Raw genomic sequence first — 24,909 nt, forward strand, 5'->3', positions numbered from 1 at the left:
CTTAATTTTTAGCTGCTGTCACAATCTTTTTGTTTTTTTTTTCTTCTTTTTTGCCGTGGGATACCATGGAAATGAATGGTAGTTCAACTTACCATTCTGCCAGTTTTCACCTCTGATAAATGTAACTGTGATTAAGAATTACAATTACGTATTGACTCGGAATTATGCAGACGTCTTTTTGTCAGGTGCTGTTGCCATGGTGAATCGTAATTTCAAAGCTCCATTGATCATGGATTTTCATAGTCATAGAGTATGAAACTATATAGTAACTATTAATATAGTAACTAATATATATATATATATATATATATATATATATATATATATATATATATACCTATACTATATTTCCCTTTCAGGGAACTTGAGCTGCGTGAAACGCTGTGGGAACGCCCCTGCGTGAGTGCGTCATGAAGCACGTATGAAATCAGTCCAATGGCGAGACGGAACGTCATAGGCGGGTGAAGTCATCGACCAGGAAAGTATATAAGCACTCCAAAACACAAGCGCATCAGCTTCTGATAAAACTGAAGCAAGTGCTCACGGGCATGCTGGGAGTATGGCACAGACACGCAGCGTCTCGTTCCCTTCAGGGAACTAAGGTAACATACGTAACCAGAGACGTTCCCTTTCAGGGAACTCGAGCTGCGTGAAACAAGCGTGAAACGAGTCTTCAGCAAGCGCTCTGTGTATGAAAAAGTCTGTGTCTCAAGTGTTTTTGTCTGTCCTGAGAAATTGCTAGGCAGGAGTTTTTCACATATTTATATAAAAAAAACTATTAAAGAGACAATATATATCATGGTGAGCGAACAGCAGTTCAGAAAGTGTGTTCATCCCTGCCCACGTTATATTACGGGTGGGGACACACACAATCTGTGTGTTGTTTGTTTGGGAGTGCAGCATGCCCAGTCAGCTCTCGAGGGGAGCTGATTGTGAGCATTGCGAGCGTTTTTGTCCATAAAAACGCTCCGCTCCCGCCGCTCCCTCTTCGAGGAGAGTGGTTCGGTGCGCGGTCCCCGCGGTTCGGGTCCCGCTGCTGCCGAGGAACAGCGAAGGCTTCAATCGTGGGGATCTCAAATGGATCTATCAGCGGGGATTGAGACGGGCTCTGCCTAATCTCAGCCTTTACCTGGTAGATCCAGTGCCTCTGATCCGGGTTCGGAAGCATGCGCTGCGGTTTCTTCCGCCCGGGCTGAGGCACCATCACTTCAATTATCCAGTTCTGAGGAACTGGATGTTGAAAGTATTGATATAGCAGAGACTGGGGACTCGTCACTTCAGTCTCCTGCTAGTGAGGAGCTTATGGAGGTGCTCACTCGTGCTGTAGAAAAATTAAGCATCGAGTGGACAGCTGATAGACAGGAATCTCGTTCAAAGAGTAAACTAGATGAAAGATTTCTGCCCTCTCGTGCTGCACCTCCACGGCGCTGTCTTCCGTTCTTTCCTGACCTCCACACCGAGGCGTCGAGGTCATGGAAAAGACCAGTGTCATCCAGAAAATTTAGCCAGCAAACTTCTGTTTATTCAAATATTTCTGGGGCTGAGAATTATGATTATGGGGCGATGCCTAAGGCTGAAGAAATGTTAGCGAGTCATCTATCTCCAGATACGGCATCGTCATTTAAGACATCGGCATTGCCCACCAAGCCATTAAGAAACACCTCGGCTTTGGTGGGCAAAGCTTACTCAGCGGCAGGTCAAGCGGCAGCGTGCTTACACACTATGTCAATATTACAAGCCTATCAAGCAGACCTATTAGAAGATATGAGTGAGGGGGGATGAAATTAGTGCTGAACAGGGGTGTGAAGTAACGAATTACAAATACTCACGTTACTGTAATTAAGTAGTTTTTTTCAGAAATTGTACTTTTTTGAGTAGTTTAAAATTTTTGTAATTTTACTTTTACTTGAGTACATTTTAAATGATGTATCGGTACTTTTTCTCCGCTATTTTCCTTCTGTTTGTGGTCATTACTCGTTACATGCTTGTTTTAAATGTATTTTATTTTTATCCATCAACGTGATTGGATTGAGTAAGCGGTCTCGTGACTGTCATCAAATCAAATTAAGCATAGACAACTTTAACGGCCTATTCCTGCAGTTACTCGTGACTGCTGTGGAAGTGCATTCTTCACGCATCAATCCAGATATCAATCCTCTAATAAGGTACATTTCACATTTCTGCTTAATATGATATTTATATAGGCTGGCCTGTCTACAGGGCCTAACATTTGGTCTGAGGCTGAGGGTATTGCGTGACGAGTTCATAATGCGGTGAATTCCCGCTCCCATTTACTTCAAAATCACATTATAGAGAGACGCGCGTCACGATCTGTGCACTGCCGAGTCTCGCGATCGCCATGCCGCCAGATTCAGAATCAGTGCACTCTATGAACCATGGCGTTAACTTGAACTGCATTTCTGTCAGTGCGTGACTACAGCTCGTTAATAAACAACGTTTTTTGATTGATCCATTACAATCCGTCTTCATTTGGCAAGTGCACTTGCGCAAAAACATTTTTCATGTTTAACTTTTTTGTGTGTGTGTGTGTGGATGCTGCTGATAAAAAAGCTTCACCGAGACTACAAAGAGACATGCATTTGTGTGTGTGTGTGTGTGTGTGTGTGTGTGCGTGTGCGTTTGTAAAAGTTTCCTGGATATAACTTCCCTATTTAATGCACAATTTTCCTTACAAATTATATTATCAGCATTACAATGTGAGTAAATGTAGCCGTGTAAAATGTAAGGGATGATGCCACCCTTCTAGAACAATGCATTTACATTTAAATTGTAACATATTTAATATCATGGAATTAAAGTGTGTAATTAGTGTTAGCTCACTATCTAAGCCTTTTTCAGTGCATTAGGTGAGGTAATCTGATAATATTAGTGATTCTCATTTATCAAAACACTAACATTGATACCGTTTTGGAGAGAAATTGGGTATTTTTTAATCTCTCTATTTGATACATTTTAAAAAGATGGATGATAGATATTCTTCAATCTTTCTAACAAAGAACAAAATATAATGTGAATTACAGTATGTACAATTTTTATAAATTGTAAATTATAAATTTATAAATTGTAGTGCACAGTGTTTATTGTAAGGGGTAGAATCCGCAGCTCAGTACTCACTACTCACTACTCATGAGTACTTTTTTTTACTCTTACTCAAGTAGTTTTTTGGACAAGTACTTTTTACTCTACTCACACTACATTTTTTGGAATTTAATGCTACTTTTACTTGAGTATGTTTTTTTCAGTACTCTTTCCACCACTGGTGCTGAAGTAATTCTAGAATTACGTCAGGCAGCAGATCTATCTCTCCGTGCCACCAAGGAGACGGCCATATCAGTGGGCCGTTCTATGGCAGCCATGGTGGCAACGGAGAGACACTTATGGTTGAATTTATCCAACATGAAAGAAAAGGAAAAATCTTTTCTCCTGGACGCCCCGCTTTCATCTGCTGGCCTCTTCGGTGACTCAGTAAATTCGGTCATCGAGAAGTTTCAGCAAGAGAAAAAGCAGGCGGCGGCGCTCCAGAAATTTCTCCCCCTCCGTGTTCATGTCTCCGGGGCTGCTGGGCGGGAGCAGCCCCTGCCATCGAGTAGCTCCTCACACAGGGCGCAACAAAAACAGAGCGTCGCATCTCGTGCTCCTATTACGAGAACAAGCTATAGAACAAGGCTATAGAATAGGCTATAGAACAAGTTCTTCCTCCCAGCAGCGAGTTAGGTTATTACAACCGATATTTCATCGTTCCAAAGAAGGATGGGGGGTTACGTCCAATTTTAGATCTGCGCTTGTTAAATCGCTCAGTAGGGAAGCTCAAATTCAAAATGCTCACTCTCAAGCAAATCGTGTCACAAATCAGGTCCGAGGACTGGTTTGTCACGATAGATCTAAAGGACGCATACTTCCATATTGCCATCCTTCCACAACACAGGAACTTCCTGAGGTTTGCTTTCAGGGCGAAGCGTACCAATATCGGGTTCTTCCGTTCGGCCTAGTACTGTCTCCCCGAACTTTCACGAAATGCATGGATGCAGCTCTGGCTCCACTGCGACTCCAGGGCATCCGCATTTTAAACTATATCGACGATTGGTTGATTCTAGCTCAATCGGACCATCAGGCGATTCGGCATCGGGATGTCGTGCTCACCCATATCAAAAAGTTGGGGTTGAGGCTCAACGCCAAGAAGAGTGTGCTTTCTCCATTACAGAGGACCACTTTTCTGGGTGTGGTTTGGGATTCAACGACGATGCAGGCCCGTCTGTCTCCTGCTCGTATAGCTTTGATTCTCTTACTGTAAAAGAATATCAGAGAATTCTGGGTCTGATGGAAGCAGCGTCCAACGTTATACCTTGTGGCCGGCTCAGTGGTGGCTCAGGGCCAAGGGGTTCTCCCCGAGGGGAAACCCGCTCCGCATGATCGGGGTCACGCAATGGTGTCTTCGCGCCCTGGCTGTGTGGAAAGAAGCTTGGTTCCTGTCCCAAGGGCCTGTCTTTGGGGCTCTGTGTCGTCATGTAACACTAACGAGTTGTTCCTCTCTCACAGGCTGGGGGGCGATCATGAGTGGTCGCTCAGCTCAGGGTCTGTGGCAGGACCATCATCTTCAATGGCATATATATTGTCTAGAAATGCTGGCGGTGTTTCAGGCTCTGAAACACTTCCTCCCAGACCTGAGAGGTCATCATGTTCTTGTCCGGTCAGACAACACATTGGTGGTCTCTTATATAAACCATCAGGGGGGTCTGCGTTCGCGCCCCTTATACAAGCTGGCTTGCCAGATCCTTCTATGGTCCCAGGAGAAGCTTCTTTCAATGAGAGCGATTTATATCCCGGGGTATTTAAATCAGGGGGCAGAAATCCTGTCGAGGCAGGGGCCGAGGTCCAGGGAATGGGAACTCCATCCCGAGGTGGTGGAGCTCCTATGGAAACTTATCGGTTGTGCCGAGGTAGACCTATTTGCATCCAAGGAGACATCACACTGTCCACTGTGGTTCTCTTTAAGCCATCCAGCCCCTCTGGGGTTGGACGCTATGGTACAGGCGTGGCCGAGGTCACGTCTGTACGCATTTCCCCCGATTGCTCTGCTCCCAGGAGTTCTGGAAAGGGTTCGCCGGGACGGGGTCAGTCTACTGTTGGTAGCCCCGTACTGTCCGGCCCGAGTTTGGTTTGCGGACCTAATTTCTCTCCTCGACGGCTCTCCTCTGGAGATTCCGATCAGGAGGGACCTTCTTTCTCAGGCGAGTGGGTTGATCCTTCACCCCCGCCCAGAACTATGGAGTTTGTGGGCTTGGCCTCTGAGGGGGCCCAGCTCATAGAATCTGGTCTCTCGACTGAGGTCGTGGAGACCATCCTCCACTCCAGAGCTCCGGCCACTAGGAAATTATATGCCTTGAGGTGGAAGATGTTCACCTCTTGGTGCGGGGAACACCAGTTGCACCCAGGTAACCTGCCCGGTGGGTGCAGTGCTGGAATTCCTTCAGGAGCGTTTCTCCACAGGGTTATCTCACTTCACACAGAAGGTGTACGTGGCGGCCTTATCTGCTTACCACGTCCCTTTAAATTGAGCCTCTCTCGGGAGACACCCACTTGTAACTCGTTTCCTTCGTGGCACTTTGAGGCTGAGGCCAGCAGTTCACACGAGGGTGCCGACCTGGGACCTTGCGGTTGTTCTAGAAGGTCTCTCTCTAGCACCGTTCAAGCCCATTGAAGAAGTTTCTGAGAAATTCGTTACTCTAAAAACTATTTTTCTTGCTATCTCTTCTTTAAAAAGAATAGGAGATATTCAAGCTCAATCGGTCCCTCCCTCGTGCTTGGAATTCTCGCCCGGCATGGTAAAAGCCTTTCTCCATCCTAGACCGGGCTATGTTCCTAAGGTCCCAACTAATACTGTTAGGCCTATTGTAATGCATGCCTTCTGTCCTCCTCCTTTTCTGACGTCGGACCAGGAGAGGCTTAATCTGCTCTGCCCAGTTAGGGCTTTAGATGCTTACGTCAACAGAGCTGCCCTTTGGAGGAAATCTGAACAGTTGTTTGTTTGCTTTGGACCACCCAAGAAAGGGGTGTCCTGCGTCTAAGCAGAAGATGAGCAAGTGGGTGGTCGAGGCCTTCTAACTTGCTTACGAGTCGGCTGGTCAGCCTTCACCCTTGGCTGTACGAGCTCACTCTACTAGGAGTATGGCTGCCTCTAAGGCTATTTTGTCAGGAGTATCAATTCAGGATGTTTGCGATGTGGCAGGCTGGTCCTCACCCACACATTCGTAAAGTTTTACCATCTTGACTTCAGCTCCACTCCAGGGGCGCAGGTGCTTTTGTCCGAATGTGCGCCTTGACTACACACGACGGACACTTGCTCGTATGGCGACATTGGTATTAGCGTTCCCACAGCGTTTCACGCAGCTCGAGTTCCCTGAAAGGGAACGTCTCAGGTTACGTATGTAACCTTAGTTCCCTGAAGGGAACGAGGCGCTGCGTGTCTGTGCCATACTCCCAGCATGCCCGTCAGCACTTGCTTCAGTCTTATCAGAAGCTGATGCGCTTGTGTTTTGGGGTGCTTATATAGTTTCCTGGTCGATGACGTCACCCGCCTATGACGTTCCGTCTCGCCATTGGACTGATTTCATACGTGCTTCATGACGCACTCACGCAGGGGCGTTCCCACAGCGTTTCAAACAGCGTCTCGTTCCCTTCAGGGAACTAAGGTTACATACGTAACCAGAGATGTTTCATAGTCATAGACTATATTAGCATGTGCTTAACTCAGAGTTGATTGAAATAACTCAATTCAGCAGTTCTGAAACAGAAAACTCAGAGTTTCCCATCTCAGAGTTAAATTTTTAACTCAGAGTTGGTGGACTTCCTTATTGAAACACAGGCTCCAGGTAAGCTAACTCAAACAGAATACAAAACTGTGACAAACTCATTCCCAACAAATAAAAAAGTTCATCAACAATTATACAGTTAATCAAATTAAAGTTAATAAAAAAAAAAAATATATATATATATATATATATATATATATATATATAATATTATTATATTGTTAGTTGCATTTTATTTTTCGCATTTATCATTGTTTTTCCTCGTGTGTATGACCTTGTCTGTGACCCATTTTTGAGTTGTGACACCAGTTGTCACCACTGATTCACGTGGAAAAAATAAACAATCACCTTCAGCTGAAATAGGCTATGCTTGCTATGCCCCAAAGTCTGAGGGGAATGAACACATAGTAACTGTGCTACAACAAACGTCATACTCATCCACCCACCACTTAATGCTGGGCTTGAAAAGGCAGAAAAATGGAAAAGTTTGCCATGTGATTGCTTGTTTTTGTTTGAAGGAAGGCTAATGGGTTTTGGATGTCAACAAAACAAATCGTTTAGTCCAAATGGATAAATCAAATTTAAAACATTTTAGCCAACCTAAAGTCTGGTTTCAATTCCATGGTAATTGATACTTTAGCTGAACATCGAGAAACATTTAAACAATAACCATTATTGTATCACTCTTCTGTTGAATCTCCAATCTCCAGCAACAGTCCTATAATGTTTCTACTTGGTCACACGTTTATGGGGCTGTCAATTTATTAAACTGTTTAATTACACAATATGTCATTAATGAATGGGATAATTATAATTAATGGAATTAATAGTTTCTTTAACCTCAGGCACTTTCATGTCATGTTGATTTTTAAATCTACATGTTTTCATGTTTTAGATTTACTATATAAAGTACTATTTTTATAGATACTATATAAGAAAAAAACATTTATTTTTGTTATGTGAAGGTCACATGAAAATGGTCTTCAGAACTTTTTAAAATCCTTTTGTCATTTATTTTTTTGCTTCTTTTCAAATGCAATGTATGGATCTTTATGTAGGTTTCATTGTTGTACCCTTACCTGAGACTTTCTGTTCAAGGTTGGGTGAGGGATGAGGCGATGACTAAGTAATGCAGAGAACAAATGGGCTTTTTAATAAAATATAGAAACAAACAAATAGTGCCCCGTAGGGGAAAAACTCTGGATCCAAACACCAGCAGGGCAGAGCTGAACCAGGCGGGCTCCGGCGTGTCTGGATTCCTGGCAGAATGTCCCTGGAGGGACAGACCAGGGGGGCTCCGGCCAATCAGGAACCCCAGCAGACGGCCAGGGCAGGACCGGAGGGACAGACCAGGCGGGCTTCAGTGGAGCTGGCAGGGAAAGGAGCTTGGGTGGAGCCGACTTGACAGGCAGCAAGGGCAAAGAGCTTAGGGATGGCCTCCGGGCCGGCAGCAGGCTTTGGGATGGCCTCCGGGCCTTGTGGAACTCCACAAACCCCTCAAAAGGGGGGTTCTCTTACGAGAGGTTCTCTCGTATTGCGTAAGTTTAGCTTACGCTACGGGAAAGATTCATCTTCTCGAGATACTGAAGCCAAAAAATTATCCTTAATTTTGTATTCCTTGTCAACGCAGTGCAGCAGCTAGCAGACCTAGAGCAGGCCATCTCGCGTGCTCATTGGCTGCCCTGCGGGCAACTGCTGCAGCCTACCAGTGAGCCCGGCGTGACGTCACGCCCAATGAAGGGCGCCCGCGCCTTCATAGCGTCACAGCCCGCCAGAATGGGCGTGGCTTAGCGTATAACACTAGGGGCTGTAGGCTGACTTCCCTGATTTTCGTCTCTTCAGCGAGCTCTTCGCATCGCTGGATCTGAGAGAAGCCACCGCCGCCGTCGAACAGCGGACAGCCAGCTTAGGAGAGCGCTGAGGAAGCCGGCCGTCTTCGCCACCTTCAGCCATCCGTGCGAGCTACGCTATCCGGTGACGTATCCTTTACCTTGCTAAAACCTATTATAAAACCTATTCTAAAAGAGCAGCGAGTGTCTTTTTTAAGATGCCTCGCACTTCCGGCTGTGAAGCGCTTCCGCTGTCGACCCTGCGGGCTCGACTCGAAGCCTTCTACACCCCCCGCCTCTCCTCACCGACGCGCAGCTGCCGCTCACGAGCCTCACTGCCGTCGCATCTGAGAATGAGGCCGAGGGACACGTACGAGCACGCGGCTAGCTCTCTTTACGTTACAAGAGAGCTACCCCGCCCTCGTGTCCCCGTTCGCGCGTCATGCAGAGCCCTCTCGAGCTCTCTGCATGACCCGGACGGGCATCATCTGTGTTACATGTAGGTCCCGTGCCCACTACTCGTGCGCGCGCCCTCGTACAAACACTGTTCCAGTTCTGCTCCCGAGCACGCGGCTAGCTCTCTTTACGTTACAAGAGAGCTACCCCGCCCTCGCGTCCCCGTTCGCGCGTCATGCAGAGCCCTCTCGAGCTCTCTGCATGACCCGGACGGGCTTGCGCGCCGCCGTCGAAATGTCTCGCCTTGTCAGTCCCCTTAGATAAGGCTACTGCAGTGGTGTATTTGGCAGCAAACGAGCCGGTAATGCAACCCGCTCGCCTGCACACATCCGCCGTTCTCGCGGCGAACCAGAGAAATCTCACGTGAGTATAATGTAAGATTAAGAATGTAAGTTACGTGCCCGCTCACGAGCGCTCACGCTTACTAACAGACACATCGCCTCCGAAAAGACGTTCGTGTTTAAGTTTATTCCCTGTCAGTCCCCTTCAAACAGGCTACTGCAGTGGTTCAATTAGCAGCCAACGAGCCGGTCTGTTGACCCTCTCGCCTGCACACAAACGGAAAAATCTCAAAATGAGTAAAATGTCTGGTCCGGCTCATGCCGTCGGTGTTGTACGTGTAATGAAAGTGCCCACGCCCCAGTGTTCACCACTACACATAAGCACTCCGAACCTCGCAGAGCACACTCTCATGAAGCGCAGAAAAGCCGCTCGAGTGTTGAATGTAAGAAATGTGTCCACAAGTCTGTGCCCACTATCTGCCCGCTCTGTTACACGATCAAGAAAGCAGGTTATGAATGTAAGTCTCGTGCCCGCCAGAGTGCGTTCACGCTTGCTAACACAAACCTCCCCCCGGGCTCCGCCCGCGCGTTTAAGCGTTATCACAAAACGCAAGGCATTAATAAAACGCTCCCCATCCATTATGATCGGGACATCAAATAGACTTGTAAGTCTAGTGCCCGCGCTCACGCTTACAGGAAGCTTTTCCACCCGGAGCGCTGCTCGTGCGTCAAAGAGTGAAAAAAGAATGTTCCCCATCCCTTATGATTGGGACATCTCATATAAATCAGCCGGTCTCGGCTTTCAGCGAGCAGCCATTGCCCAGAACCGAGAGCGCGCGCGCCGCGCTTTTGGCTCCGGGTCAGTTTCACAAAAGAAAGCAGGTTATGGATGTAAGTCTCGTGCCCGCCAGAGTGCGTTCACGCTTGATAACACAAACCTCCCCCCGGGCTCCGCCCGCGCGTTTTAAGTGTTATCACAAAACGCAGGGCATTAATAAAACGCTCCCCATCCATTATGATCGGGGCGTCAAATACACTTGTAAGTCTCGTGCCCGCGCACACGCGCTCACGCTTACAGGAAGCTTTTCAGCCCGGAGCGCTGCTCGCGCGTCAAAAAGTGAAAAAAAAAAAAAAAATGAATGTTCCCCATCCCTTATGATTGGGACATCTCATATAAATCAGCCGGTCTCGGCTTTCAGCGAGCAGCCATTGCCCAGAACCGAGAGCGCGCGCGCCGCGCTTTCGGCTCCGGGTCAGTTTCACAAAAGAAAGCAGGTTATGAATGTAAGTCTCGTGCCCGCCTGAGTGCGTTCACGCTTGCTAACACTAACCTCCCCCCCGGGCTCCGCCTGCGCGTTCAAGTGTTATCACAAAACGCAGGGCATTAATAAAACGCTCCCCATCCATTATGATCGGGGCATCAAATACACTTGTAAGTCTCGTGCCCGCGCACACGCGCTCACGCTTACAGGAAGCTTTCCCACCCGGAGCGCTGCTCGCGCGTCAAAAAATGACAAAAGACTGTTCCCCATCCCTTATGATTGGGACATCTCACATAAATCAGCCGGTTACGGCTTTTCAGCGAGCAGCCATTGCCCAGAACCGAGAGCGCGCGCACCGCGCTTTCGGCTCCGGTTCAGTTTCACAAGCCCGCAAATGGCGGCGGTCTGAACCCGGAGGCCATTCGCCCCATAGCGGCTCACATAGCTGCGTGGGAAACTATCCCAGGGATTTCAGAATGGGTGTTGAGCACAATAAAGCAGGGCTATACACTTCAATTCATTCGCCGTCCCCCGCGCTTTCAAGCCCGGACCGCGACGATTGTGAATGCGTAAGTAGCACACCTACTTCACGCAAAAATAGCAAAGCTGCTGTGCAAAGGGGCTATAGAAAAGGTACCGCCTTCTCTGAACGAGTCAGGCTTTTACAGCCGATATTTTCTCGTACCCAAGAAGGACGGAGCCTTCAGACCTATCCTAGATCTGAGACATTTGAACTAAGTGCTTGCGAAAAGACCGTTCAAAATACTTACGACCAGGAAAATCCTCACGCACGTTCGCCCGAGGGACTGGTTTATTTCTCTAGATCTGAAGGATGCCTATTTTCAGATTCAGATAGTACCCCGTCACAGGCAATTTTTGAGATTCGCCTTCGACGGTCAGGTATATCATTACACCGTCCTGCCGTTCGGCCTGTCCCTGGCACCCTGTACATTTACGAAGTGCATGGACGCGGCGCTCGCCCCCCTGAGAAGTCAGGGGCTGCGAATAATGAACTATCTGGACGATTGGCTGATATTGGCACAGTCAGAGACAGAACTGCTATCTCACAGAACAGTGCTTCTCAGTCATCTGGAAAGCTTGGGTCTCACGGTCAACTGGACCAAGAGCTCATTACTGCCCAGCCAGTCAATTTCCTTTTAGGAATAGCACTGGACTCGGTGACCATGACGGCTCGTTTATCGACACAGCGCGCACGCCGTGTTCGCCACCTAGCCGCATCTTTCCAGAAGGGCAGCTTTCTCCCTTTGAAAACATTTCAAAGGATGTTGGGCTGTATGGCATCAGCTGCAGCGGTGCTCCAGCTGGGCCTACTGCGCATGCGCACGCTCCAACGCTGGTTGAATGCTCACGTGTCCCGCCGGGTGTCTGGCGGCCAGAAAATCTGAGTTACTCAGGCCGGCATAGCAGCTCTGCAGCCCTGGTTAGTGGCCGACTGGTACCAGCAGGGAGTAATGATGGGAACCATCTCTTATCGTAAAGTCATCTCGTCAGACGCGTCCAACTCGGGTTGGGGCGCACTGTTCGAGGGCAGACCGGCCTTTGGCCAGTGGTCAGACCAGGAGAAGGGTTTTCACATAAACTGTCTGGAAATGATAGCGGTCGAGAACGCGCTGAAGTGCTTCCTCCCGTTTATACAGGACCAGCATGTTCTTGTCCGCTCGGACAACATGTCTGTGGTATCATATGTAAACCGTCAGGGCGGTGTCAGATCCAGAAATCTCTGCAATCTGACGGAACGCCTCCTTATTTGGTCTCCGATGCACCTGCGCTCGCTGAGGGCGGCGCATGTGCCTGGCCATTTGAATGACGGCCCAGACAAACTGTCCAGGGACAATGTTCCCCCAGGGGAATGGTCCCTGCACCCCAAACGGTCCAGAAACTGTGGCGCCTATTCGGCAGAGCGGAAGTCGACCTATTTGCGTCAAAAGACAACGCTCAATGCCCGACGGTCTGTTCGAAGGACGAGGATGCGCTGGCCCAGGTTTGGCCCAGCCTCCCGCTATATGCTTTCCCTCCGGTCTATCTGTTGCCACAGGTGATCAAGAGAATCAGGGAAACGCGCCACTCGGTGCTCCTCATAGCCCCGCGTTGGGAGAATCAGATTTGGTTCCCGGAACTAGCAGGGCTGTCACATACAGCTCCGTGGCCGAATCCGGTGAGGGCAGATCTCCTCTCTCAGGCTCGCGGCACGATCTGGCATCCCAATCCAGAGCGCTGGTCTCTGCATTTATGGTTGATCAACGGGTACTCGTTGCCCTGCCAGAAGGAGTGATGAACACGATCACGCAGTCTAGAGCCCCTTCCACGAGAAGGCTCTACGCGTCTAAATGGTCGGTGTTCTCTGGATGGTGCACCGACAGAGATCTGGAACCGCGGACATTCGGGGTGGCGCATCTGCTCACCTTCCTACAAGAGCTGTTGGATAAGGGAAGGTCCCCATCCACGCTCAATGTATACGTGGCGGCCGTGGCAGCGTTCGCAGAATCGACGCACGGCCAGTCATTGGGAAGACACGAGTTGGCCATCCGCTTCCTTAGAGGAGCTAGAAGGATGAATCCGCCGCGCCCCCCGTCGGTTCCTATGTGGGATCTTTCATTGGTCCTCGAGGCCCTGAAAGCTTTTCCATTTGAACCACTAGACACCGTGGGGTTGAAATATCTATCACTGAAAACCGTCTTTCTGACTGCACTGTCGTCACTAAAACGTGTAGGGGACCTGCATGTGCTGTCTGTCAGCGCGTCGTGTCTTGAGTTCGGACCGAATGACTCTAAAGTCATCCTCAGACCTAGACATGGCTATGTCCCTAAAGTGATGGGCACTCCATTCAGAGCGCAAGTTATTTCGTTGTCAGCTCTCCCAGCATCTGACAGCGAAGGTGATGTGAATCTCCTCTGCCCTGTCAGAGCGCTGAGGTTTTACATTACGCGCTCCGCCTCCTTCAGGCGTTCGGAACAGCTTTTGTTTTGTTTGGTGGGCGCACCAAGGGTCTCGCCTCCTCGAAACAGAGCCTGTCCAGATGGATAGTAGACGCTATAGCGGCCGCTTACGCGTCAAAAGGTCTGCAATGCCCTCTGGGCATCAGGGCTCATTCCACGAGAGGCGTGGCCTCTTCGTGGGCATGGTCCAGTGGAATTTCTATCCATGACATATGTGTAGCGGCGGGCTGGAGCTCCCCGTCTACCTTTGTCAGGTTTTATAACCTAGAAGTTCCTGCCTTGCAGGCTAAACTGTTGTCAGTCTGAAGGAGAGGTGTATTCTGCCCAGATCTCCTGCTCAGATCACTCTCACATGACTCAGCTCTCCTGGTTGAGCTGCACTAAGTAGGGTATGTGCCATGTGCCTATACAGACCGACGCGCTGCTCTGTATTCCCTATGTGTGCTTATGTACAAGTGATGGCCCGCGTGGCTGGCCACCTTATGGGGTTCCCCTGAAAGCTCGGGGTCTCATGTGGATGCTTGGCGCGCACGGCGTTGACAAAGTGTTCCCGTAGCGTAAGCTAAACTTACGCAATACGAGAGAACCTCTCGTAAGAGAACGATACTCGGTTACTAACGTAACCTCGGTTCTCTCTAGAGAGGGAACGAGTATTGCGTAACCGGCCGTGCTCGCGCCACGAGCGACTTCGCCTCAGTCGACGAAAACCAGGGAAGTCAGCCTACAGCCCCTAGTGTTATACGCTAAGCCACGCCCATTCTGGCGGGCTGTGACGCTATGAAGGCGCGGGCGCCCTTCATTGGGCGTGACGTCACGCCGGGCTCACTGGTAGGCTGCAGCAGTTGCCCGCAGGGCAGCCAATGAGCACGCGAGATGGCCTGCTCTAGGTCTGCTAGCTGCTGCACTGCGTTGACAAGGAATACAAAATTAAGGATAATTTTTTGGCTTCAGTATCTCGAGAAGATGAATCTTTCCCGTAGCGTAAGCTAAACTTACTTAATACTCGTTCCCTCTCTAGAGAGAACCGAGGTTACGTTAGTAACCGAGTATCGTTTTCTGTTAAACAATTTTCTGTTTTGTTTATCTTTTATTAATAATGAAAGTCCACTTGTTCTCTGCATTACTGAGTCCTCGCCACATCCCTCACCAACCCGGACACCTTCAGTCTTAAACTACTCTATGAAACTCCATCATAAAATACATAATATGAATTATTACTTTTAAAATGATGTCAGTCTAAACAAAGAGTGAAATGAACATTACATGTAAAATAATTTAATTGTTATATTTTTTATATTTTATTATGAAAATATTTTTCAAAAATCTGTCAGAAAACTGTCAGGTGGGGGGGTTGGTCATTGCATGATCGTTTGATGAAGATCATGCAATCGTGACCATGCCGATTATGACTTACAGTATGTGCGTCAGGCTTCACTAACGTGATTGGTGCCATAGACTATAGACCATATACACCACACGTTCCCATCAAGGCTTCAATGAAGGGAATTTTGTGAACAGAAAGGGGGATCACAATGTAAATGTGCTGCCAAGTTACTATTGCGATTCCTAATATTCCAGATTAGTAATATTACATCAAATTTTTAAAAAAGGCAGTTGACTGACTAAAATCTCATAGATGGTGTGTGACTATGTTCCATATCATAAATTTTCAGAGATGCACATTTATGCACATTATTTGAACGTGGTAAGGAAAATTATAAATATCAAGCTCACTATTACACACACTTATGCTGATCCTAAGAGAACTGCATTTCCCTTTCGTTGTCACTCCGAGTTACGTCGGATGACGACGAATCGGGTTTCGCTTAGAAAGCTTATTGACTTCGAGTATTACAAAACGAGCCAATGACAACGAAATTCCATGGGTCTGCGGAATTTGCATGATGCAACTCCACCCCACCTCGTGGGTATAAAATGAGGACGCCGGCAACATGCAGATATGTTTTCGCTTCGGAGCCAAGAGTATCTCTTCACTCCACAGCCATTTCTGACTTCACTTTACAAGATGAGCAACTCTCCGGTGTTGGTGTGACGGCGATCTCCAGCCACTGCCTATGATCTTTGCAGTATCTGCCAGTGAGTGCGTTCTCCCTGCTCGCTTCAACATCCGCAGACTTTTTTCTCTCACAAAAGAGCTTTTTAAAGACAGCTCGCCCGTACACTTCTGGTTGCGGTCGACTCATTTCCGATTTTGATGGGCACATTCTCAGCTCTGCGTGCTTGGGCTTGATCACGCTAGAGCAGCGTTTGTGGATGACTCATGTTCTCTTCGCGGGAACGTGGCCATCGCGTCATTACGATAGAGACTCAATTATCTCATTAGAGAGAGAGTCCCCTCATCCACACCCCGATCTAACACTCTCCACGTGAGGTGGTACTTTGACTGGCGGCCAGGGTGACCTGAGGGTGATGGTGTGGTACAAAAACGCAGACGTTCGTCCTCGGCCCACGCCCCCCTCTTCATTGACGCAACCCATGAGCGATCACGGGACGCCCTCTGGCCCGTCTTGGACCCCCCAAGGGTTTCCTTTGACGTTCCAGAATCAGATCTGTTGTCCATCGCAGCATCACAGGGCGGGCAAGAATCTTCAGGAAGTGAAGATTCGACAGTGCTGCCACTTTCGGGTGTGCATATATTTTGTCGAGTCGTATCTTGAGATGACGGCCATGCTTTTCCGGGCCACTGCGAGCATCGGACTAGAGTGGAACCTTCCACCCTGTCCTGATCGCTCGCTGCTGGACGTTTGGTTTTTGGGTGCGGCATTTCTTCCCGGATGTGCATCAGGAGATCTCAAAATCCTCGAAGACCCCCATGTCTTCCAGCGATCCCTCGTGGATCTCCTCCGCCTTTCCTCCCCTCGATGGGGCCACTGCCCATGGGTACACTGGGGTCCCAGTGCGATGCTACTGTGTCCTTAGAGTACTTCTTCTTGGCACGATCCTAAGCACCCGTCCGAAGCCTGTAGTTTTTCGTCTACACTTGTGGTGAAATCCTATTGGAGCTGGTAGTAGGGCCACTCCTTTCCCCGGTGGAGGGCCGGGGGAGAATCCTTATTCTCAGATAGAACTGATTCTCCTGTCTCTGAGCACACAGAGTTCTCAGATGACTGTGCGCACCGCCCCCGGGCCGTGCCACTCTCGTCCCCCTCTGTCTCAGAGTCGGATGACAGTGTGTGCCGTCTCCGGACCGCACCGCTCATATCCTCATCTGTTGCCAGACCCCTGGCAGAGCAGGCCACCCACGGAACGCTGGTCTTTCCCTGGCCTCCTCTGTCAGGGTGCGGTTATGACCGTGCCCCCACACTGGGCCGCTATGCTGTCCACGTCCAGGCCGGTCATTCCGTTTCGCTGCACCACCGAGGGGACGTCTGTGGTTCGCATGACTCCGCTGGCACAGTTCTTGGGAGCCTGGCTAGAGCTTCCCAATCTGTCCCGCGAACCATCTGGCTTGGCTATGCGATTTAGTTTGCATGGTCTCCTCCCCGCTTCAGTGGAGTCCTCTCCACTATGGTCGGTGGCCAAGCCCCTATCATGAGAGCGGAGGTTGCTACCCTAAGGGTACGGTGAAGGGTACGATTGAGTCTGTCCCTCCAGCTGAAATGAGGTCCGGGTTTTACAGCCCCTACCTCATTGTCCCGGAGAAATCTGGTGGATTACGGCCAATCCTGGACCTGTGCATCTGAACCACCCCCTTCACAGGCTGCCGTTCAAGATGCTCCTGGCCAAACGCATTTCCGAATGTGTGCGGCCACAGGATTGGTTTGCAGCGATCGACCTGAATGACGCTTACTTTTATGTCTCCGATCACCTTTGACTCAGACTGTTCCTGCGGTTTGCTGTCAAGGGGCGTGCATATCAGTATGCCGTTCTCCCATTCGGGCTAGCCCTGTCTCCTCGCGCCTTCACGAAGGTTGTAGAGGCAGCCCTTGTTCCTCCATGGGAACACGGGTTTCGCATCCTGCACTATCTCGGCGACTGGCTATCCTAGCTCACTCCCGAGACCAGGTTTGCAAACACAGGGACCCAGTGCTCAGGCACCTAGCTCGTCTGGGCCTTCGGGTCAACTGGGAAAATCGTAAACTTTGCCTCGTGCAGAGGATCTCTTTTTTCGGTATCGACTTGGAATCGACTTCAGTGGAACCGCACTCTTGCGCTTGATTGTCTCAGGCAAGTCAGCAGTGGCTGAGTGGAGAAGTCTTCTCCACTCAGCCACTGCTGACTTGTCCACTCAGCCATTGCTGACTTGCCTGAGACAATCAAGCGTAAGAGTGGGGTTCCACTGAAGTTATTTCAGGGGCTCCTGCGGCATATGGCATCCGCAGCCTCACCATCGCCGCTCAGATTGCTCATATGAGACCGCTTCAGCTTTGGCTTTGCGACCGAGTCCCGAGGTGGGCATGGCAACATGGCACGCTCCGAGTACCAGCTACTCCGACCTGCCATCAGACCTTCACCCCGTGGTCGAACCTCAGTTTTCTACACCGAGAAGACCCCCGGAGATGTTCCATCAGTGTCATGATTTCCTTCCTACGAGATGGGTTGGAGCGAAGGCTGTCTCCCTCCACTCTGAAAGTATATGTTGCTGCTATCGTCGCACATCTTGACGCAGTTGAAGGTAAGTCCGTGGGAAAGAGGAGAGAGTCCTGAGAGGAGCGAGGAGACTAAATCCTCCTCGCCCTCCTCCCTTTCCCTCTTGGGACCTCTCAGTGGTTCTAACTGCCCTGCAGATTGCTCCCCCTGAGTCTCTGCAATAAGTCGAGCTTAACTTCCTCTCAATTAAAGACAGCGCTCCTGGTTGCATTGGCCTCCTTCAAGAGGGTAGGGGACCTGCAAGCATTTCCTATGACAAAGCGTGCCTGGTGTTCGGGCCGGCTTACTCTCACGTGATCCTGAGACCCCGGCCTGGATATGTGCCCAAGGTTCCAACCCAGTTGGTGAACCTGCAAGTGCTACCCTTGGAGGAGGCAGACCCAGCCTTGGCATTGCTCTGTTTAGTATTCTCTCCTGCCTACGTAAAAACGCAGTGTTTCTAGACCTCAGACAAGCTCTTTGTCTGTTATGGTGGGAAGCTGAAGGGAAAGGCTTCTCCAAGCTTAGGTTGTCACGGATGTGGACCCCTTTGCTTGGCTTACCAGCAGCAAGATCGATCATGCCCCCTTGGTGTGACTGCCCACTCCACCCGGAGTGTGGCGTCCTCTTGGGCTCTAGCACATGGCGCCTCGCTAACAGACATCTGCAGAGCTACAGGCTGGGCGACACCTAACACGTTCGCCAGATTCTACAATCTCCAAGTGGAGCCAGTGTCCTCTCATGTACTCGCTTCAACCAGCTAGTACTGGACCCGCTCAGGTGTCTTTGCTTGCTTGCCATTGCTCTCCACGGACTGGATATGTGCGATATTTCCTCAGGTGAGCTTCCCCGCAAGCCCTGAGTTCCTCCAGCACTGCTGACGTCGACGCCAGTGTCTATTGCCTGCGCGTCTGCTAGGTGCCTCTTGTTTGCATGGTCCCCACTCTGGGCGACCCCCACGTGTGTATTTCCACTGTAAGGCTCTCTGAGCATGTGTCTTTCCCTTGGCAAACCACCTTGCCACCCCTGGGGTTGAAATATTCCACCTGCAGCTGGTCACCCCAGTGTTCTCCATATGCATCCCTCCGGGTCATATGTGTAGTCTCTAAGATCGCCTGAGTTCATTCTTGGCTCCTCAGCGAAGAAACATATCTGCATGTTGCCTGCATCCTCCTTTTATACCCACGAGATGGGGTGGATTGCGCCATGCAAATTCCGCAGACCCATGGCATTTCTTTGCCAATGGCTCGTTTTCTAATACTCAAAGTCAATAGGCTTTCTAAGCGAAACCCCATTCATCGTCATCCGACGTAACGTCTCCGTTCCCCACTCAGGGAACGAGGGTTACATACGTAACCGTGACGTTCTCCATTATACAGGTGATTACAACAGGATCCTGCGTGACCCCATTCCCTGACGCAAACCCCAGACCAGTTACAATGCAGCTCTAGCCAGGACAAGGGCACACAATGAAGTGAACTTTGGCCAACTAAAGGAAATTTTCCAGTGTCTTAAAGGCCTGAGGGTTGCACCTGACAGGGCCTGTGACATTGCATGTGCCATATTACACAACATTGCCACCATCAGAAAAAAAAATACCCTTTCATTAAATGTTTAATAAAAGACAAGACAAATATGCTTAGTTCCTTGAGTTTTATTTTCTTCATTTTTGATCTTTATAAAGTAAAGTCAGTTATCAAGTCATCTTTTGCCTGAAATAAGAGATATTATGCAAGGTCAGCAATACTGCCCTTCAAAGGCAAAATACCTTAACGCGCTAAAGTGTGGAACTGAGAAAAATGACATTTAAAAATGAGCTTTTTAGTTGTCCCGCCAAATTAATTATAGGTAGGACACTGAAAATCGGGCGATTAGATGTTTAAGTAATGAAAATCATCTACATACAAAAATCTTGATCTCAAACTTGACTTTTGACCACTATTTTAAAGTTACTGTACTCTGCCTTTGTATTGTCAGCAAAAAGTGAGAAGTCATGCCAAGGCAAAAGGCAGTAACTTCCACATTATCAATATTTGGTTGCTGATCACCATTAACAAAATCATTATAGCAACACCTGTATAAAATCTAGTGATCATGGCATTTATTTTTGTATGATATACAATTATAGCCATCTACTTATTGCTATCCTGTGCTTTGGTTGCATTATGGTGGCCCTATTAATAGCCTACATTAGACATGACAAAATACCTCCATAGGGATAAAGAGTATTTTCAAGTGGTACCGAGTGGTATAAGACTTGCTAAACATGTGTTCAAAATGATCACGATAAAACAGATCCTCGCGCACATTCGACCCGGAGTCTGTTTATAGCGGTGGATCTGAAAGACTTTCACAGGCACTTACCGAGATTCATGTTCGAAGGTGTCACGCTCCTCGTCCGTTCACGAAAAGTAGCCTACGCAGTGCTTTCCCCCTTGAGACTCAGTAGGGAGCGCATTCTGGACTACCTAGACGACTAATGCATTTATAGCACAACCTTCTGTGTTCCGCTTCTTTTTAGTATGCAGTGGTTTCAGCTGTCTGGCATATTATTGTGCTTATGCACTTCGCTCGTCCCGCGGATTTATTCCGGACGCTGTGATTGTATGTATAACCTGCTTGTAAAAGCTAGTCTGATGTTGTATGCACCAACACTTCTTGCTTCCTTATGTTGTATGAACCAATATACACTTGTTGCTTCACTTCCTGTGATATATTAGTCCCGCGTCGGCTCAACGGTGTTCAGGGCGGTGCTGAAGGCGCTGGCAAAGTTTTGGCACTCTGCCAGCTAGATGCATGATTGTTTCAACCAGGTCCCATATCCGAACTGGGTGAGGCGGGGCTTTAGTTCTTTGTTGTATTCACCTGCTATGACGTGTAAAATTTTTCTGTCATCTCTGCATATATCCTTCGCGATTGTTATCGCACGTTTGTCGATGCGGGTTCAGACCATACTAAATGTTCTGACCGCATTAGTGCAGGACAAAGCTCTGAGGACATCAGAAGACAAGGACTGATGGCAGCTGTACAAAGTAGCTACACAGGCTACATCGTAATGTAAATTTTAATGGAGAGTAAAACAAAGGCAGACCACCATATAATCTGGTAGGTAGCATTATTTGATAGAACGCCGGCACCGTAACTTCATATTGACACGCGGCTAAACAAAGGCAGAGTACCGTAACTCAATCGTTAGCGTTCCAAAACAGAGCCAAAGAGCCCTAACTGGTGTTACGGTGTTCTGCCTTGGTTTCTCATGGGCTTTTGGAAGTTACGGTTAAGACAACCCATTATTTTCTCGGAAAAACAAGGGATTTGACTCAAGATACTCATCCACATGAAAAAGGAGGTCTTGAATGTGCCAAAAATATAAATAACTCATTTTCGATCAAAAACCAAGTTACGGCCTTTTGCCTTTGCATGGCAGAATAGTACTCTGTATGAAATAGTGTATTTGCACTTACTCTGAAGTTCCTTTGAAGCAACTCTATCTCTAGTGCCATTTTTTTCTTTAAGTAGTTAAGTTCTATTTCTCCCCCTAATTTTTGTTTTTTCAAAATTACTCTATTTTTTGTGGAAGACTGCTATTATATAGGGAACGAATATTACCCTGTGTCATTTGTGAGATGTTTGTGTCACACATGCCTCATGCAACAAATAAAAAGGAAAGTTTGGCTATACACTGCCCACCTCTGTGTGTCTCCTCTGTGCAGACTCTTCTGTAGGCCTTGCTGTACATGAGGACTCCTGCAACTCATATTGCAGTCAGATATAATAGGCACATAAGTATAAATTAAGTAAAGTTATTTGTGCACTTGCAGGTAGTCTACTTTCCTCCAAAGGAAAACTTTATCAGTTTTCACTTTCACTACTCAAAGCAATTTATCTTTACTCAAAATTTAACAGTTGAAATGACTATACCAGCCTATATTTAACCCTGTAAGACCCGTGGTTGTAAAATTACAACATCACTTTTAGCTCTTCCAAAAACACATTTGCAAATTTTTTTTTTTTTTGAAAGACCACATTACATAGCCAATGGTTCCTATTGTTTAGCTTTAGACTTCAGTGGAATGTATCACATAAATAGGATTCATTTACATTTAAATTATTTATACTTGAACATACTGTAACTCTTACAACTATTATTTTAATTTCAGAATGAGAGGACGCTGCAGACACTGCAAAAAAGGATATTTGAATATGCTCTGCAGGAAGTGCAAGTGTATTATTATTCATTATATTTACTGTTGTGGTGCTATGTAAGCAATCCACACTTCAAATGAGCCCTTAGTTGTACTGTATATTTGTTCTGACAGTGTGAGTGGAAATGCTGATATGCTGCTCCCAAATAGGCCCAACATTTCAATATAAAATTTCCTTAAAAACTTACTAAAACATAATTTTTTAAAAAATCCTTCATTACTTGCATCAGAGGCCTCCTAAAACAGGTGACAGGTGAAAAATGTTTTTTTTTTCTTTTTTTTCTATATTTGGGTCTTACAGGTGTAAGGAACCTAGCTTTATGAAATATTAATAATCAATAATAGCTTGTTATGATTCATTATGAATATTTGGGTCAGTTAATTGGATTAACTTGACATGGCTAAATCAATTTTTACAATCAATTAATCAGTTCGTCCAATGAACCCTTTTGATTATTAATTTATTCTAAGAATAAAAGGGTATCTTCCCTGGCCACAGAAAAATTATTATTTCTTAATATGAACAGCGTTTTGAGCATGTAGCAAAAACAAACCTTAAAGGGACTTCGTATTGCAAGCGAATCAGAACCAAATACATAAAGTGCATAAGTTTTATTAACTAAATCATAAACATAAATAAACTAAACACACATATATACAGAAATACAGAAATAGGTTAGTGATAGGATTAAATTGGAAACCGGAAAAAGGGACTATGAGAAGAACCATCAGAATTTCATTTTCACATTTCACTGAATTGAATACTTGCATTTGTAGTGGGAACAATTCTTGAAGTTGTTGAAAATTGAAGTCGTTGATGGTTCCGGCAGTGTCAAGTGGAAGTTGGTTGAGAGTTCTCTTTCTCCAGGAACGCATGGCTGGTTTGTTCAAGGCCTGAGGCCCTGTTGAGGCAACGCCGAGCACCCAGGAGAAGTGAGGAAGTCCGAAGAGTGGGTGATTGGAGTCATTGTTGGTTGGAGTCTTTGTTCCAAAACTCCTGAGATTGTCCTTGGTTCTTTGTGAGAGAGTCTTCTCTCTCCTGCCTAAGCCCATATCTGGTTGGATTGAGGCCTGCTGGGCCCTGGGGCCCCCGTGGAGGGGGTTCCCCAGTATCACCAGAACAGTGTTGCGGCTGGATGAAAGAACTAAGAGAGGGAGGTCACATGTGGACTGTCTCTAATAAAGGCTGAAAAGGATCCACCCCCAGGGTTGAACTCGACCAATAAGATCGGTGACATGTCTGAGAGGGAAAAGTGGCTCTTAGTTGATTTAGGAGTCTTTGTCTCAAGCATGGTTATACCTTCTTTAATGCTCAGATATCTATAACACATCCACACTGCATTCTAGAACAAGGTGATGTAGATCAAAGTGTGAATCATTAAATGAGGATTAATTAGGTAGGGGGCATGATACAGGTGAGGTTACATTGACCGTTAGTTGGTGGTATACCAGGGTACATACCATACATAATAGTCACACAGTCACATAATAGTCACAATAGTCATCACAGTTTTATGCATGTACATTTATAGATGAGTTAGTCTATGATTAATGCAGCAAAGTCTGTTTTAAAGAGGGTTTCTGTGTTCCCATTGTATCTTTCTCTTGTGCATGTGGCCACATTCCTCGGAGGTCGTAAAATCTCCTTATAATGCCCTGTAATATGACACTGTTTCTGCCCTTGTGTTCGTTCATTTGGCCTGTTAGTTTTGGAGTTTCATAAACCTTTGTATATAATATATAATTAGTCTGTGTCTGATTGGTCCATAGCCTACACAGGGTTAATTTAATTTAGCAACAAATTATTTACAGTGTACTAAGAGAATTTAAATCTCATTTACCAGTAATGAAGGAGTTGCTGCTACTGGTCCCTGGATGTGTGTCTGGAAGAGCTGAACGCTATGGGATTAATATCCTGCCATGATTCAAAACTGAAAATAAAGTTCTGAAAGGTTGAAACTAAGTGTTCGAAAACTAAAAATCAAAAGAATTTTTCTCAAAAAAAAAGTTTTGCAAGATCGAAACATAAGGTTTGCAAGCTTGCAAAATGTAAATAAGTAAAAATATCTCTGCAAACATTATGTTGTTTTTGAGATTTCCTTCTTCAGAACTGCAACATTTTTTTTTACAATGTTGCACAAACAATTTTTCAGAGTTTCGAATTTGTCACTGTTCTCCCAGTGTTTAGTTTGTTTTCCAGATTTGAAACCTTGTAAATGGTGATATGAAAACTGGTGTGCGAATAGGTGAAAAAAGTTTTGAAACTCTGAAAACTGAGGTTCGAAAGAGCGAAACTTATCACATTACATTACATGTGCACGCCTATTGCAGACTATTTTTTCAGAGCTGAGTTTACAACACCCACTTTGCGGAGATACACCCACACAGTTGCGAGCTTGCGACTCACGTGATTTGTCGTAGCGTTGTCACACTTTCTGCTCTGAAACTCTGAAACTCAGACTGAGCGAAAATGAAGCTTCGCAACCTCGCAACTTAAAA

Source organism: Siphateles boraxobius, unplaced genomic scaffold (genome assembly GCF_051911475.1).
Source record: "Siphateles boraxobius isolate OS27281-9 unplaced genomic scaffold, OSU_SipBor_1 9, whole genome shotgun sequence".
In the NCBI taxonomy this organism is placed as follows: domain Eukaryota; kingdom Metazoa; phylum Chordata; class Actinopteri; order Cypriniformes; family Leuciscidae; genus Siphateles; species Siphateles boraxobius.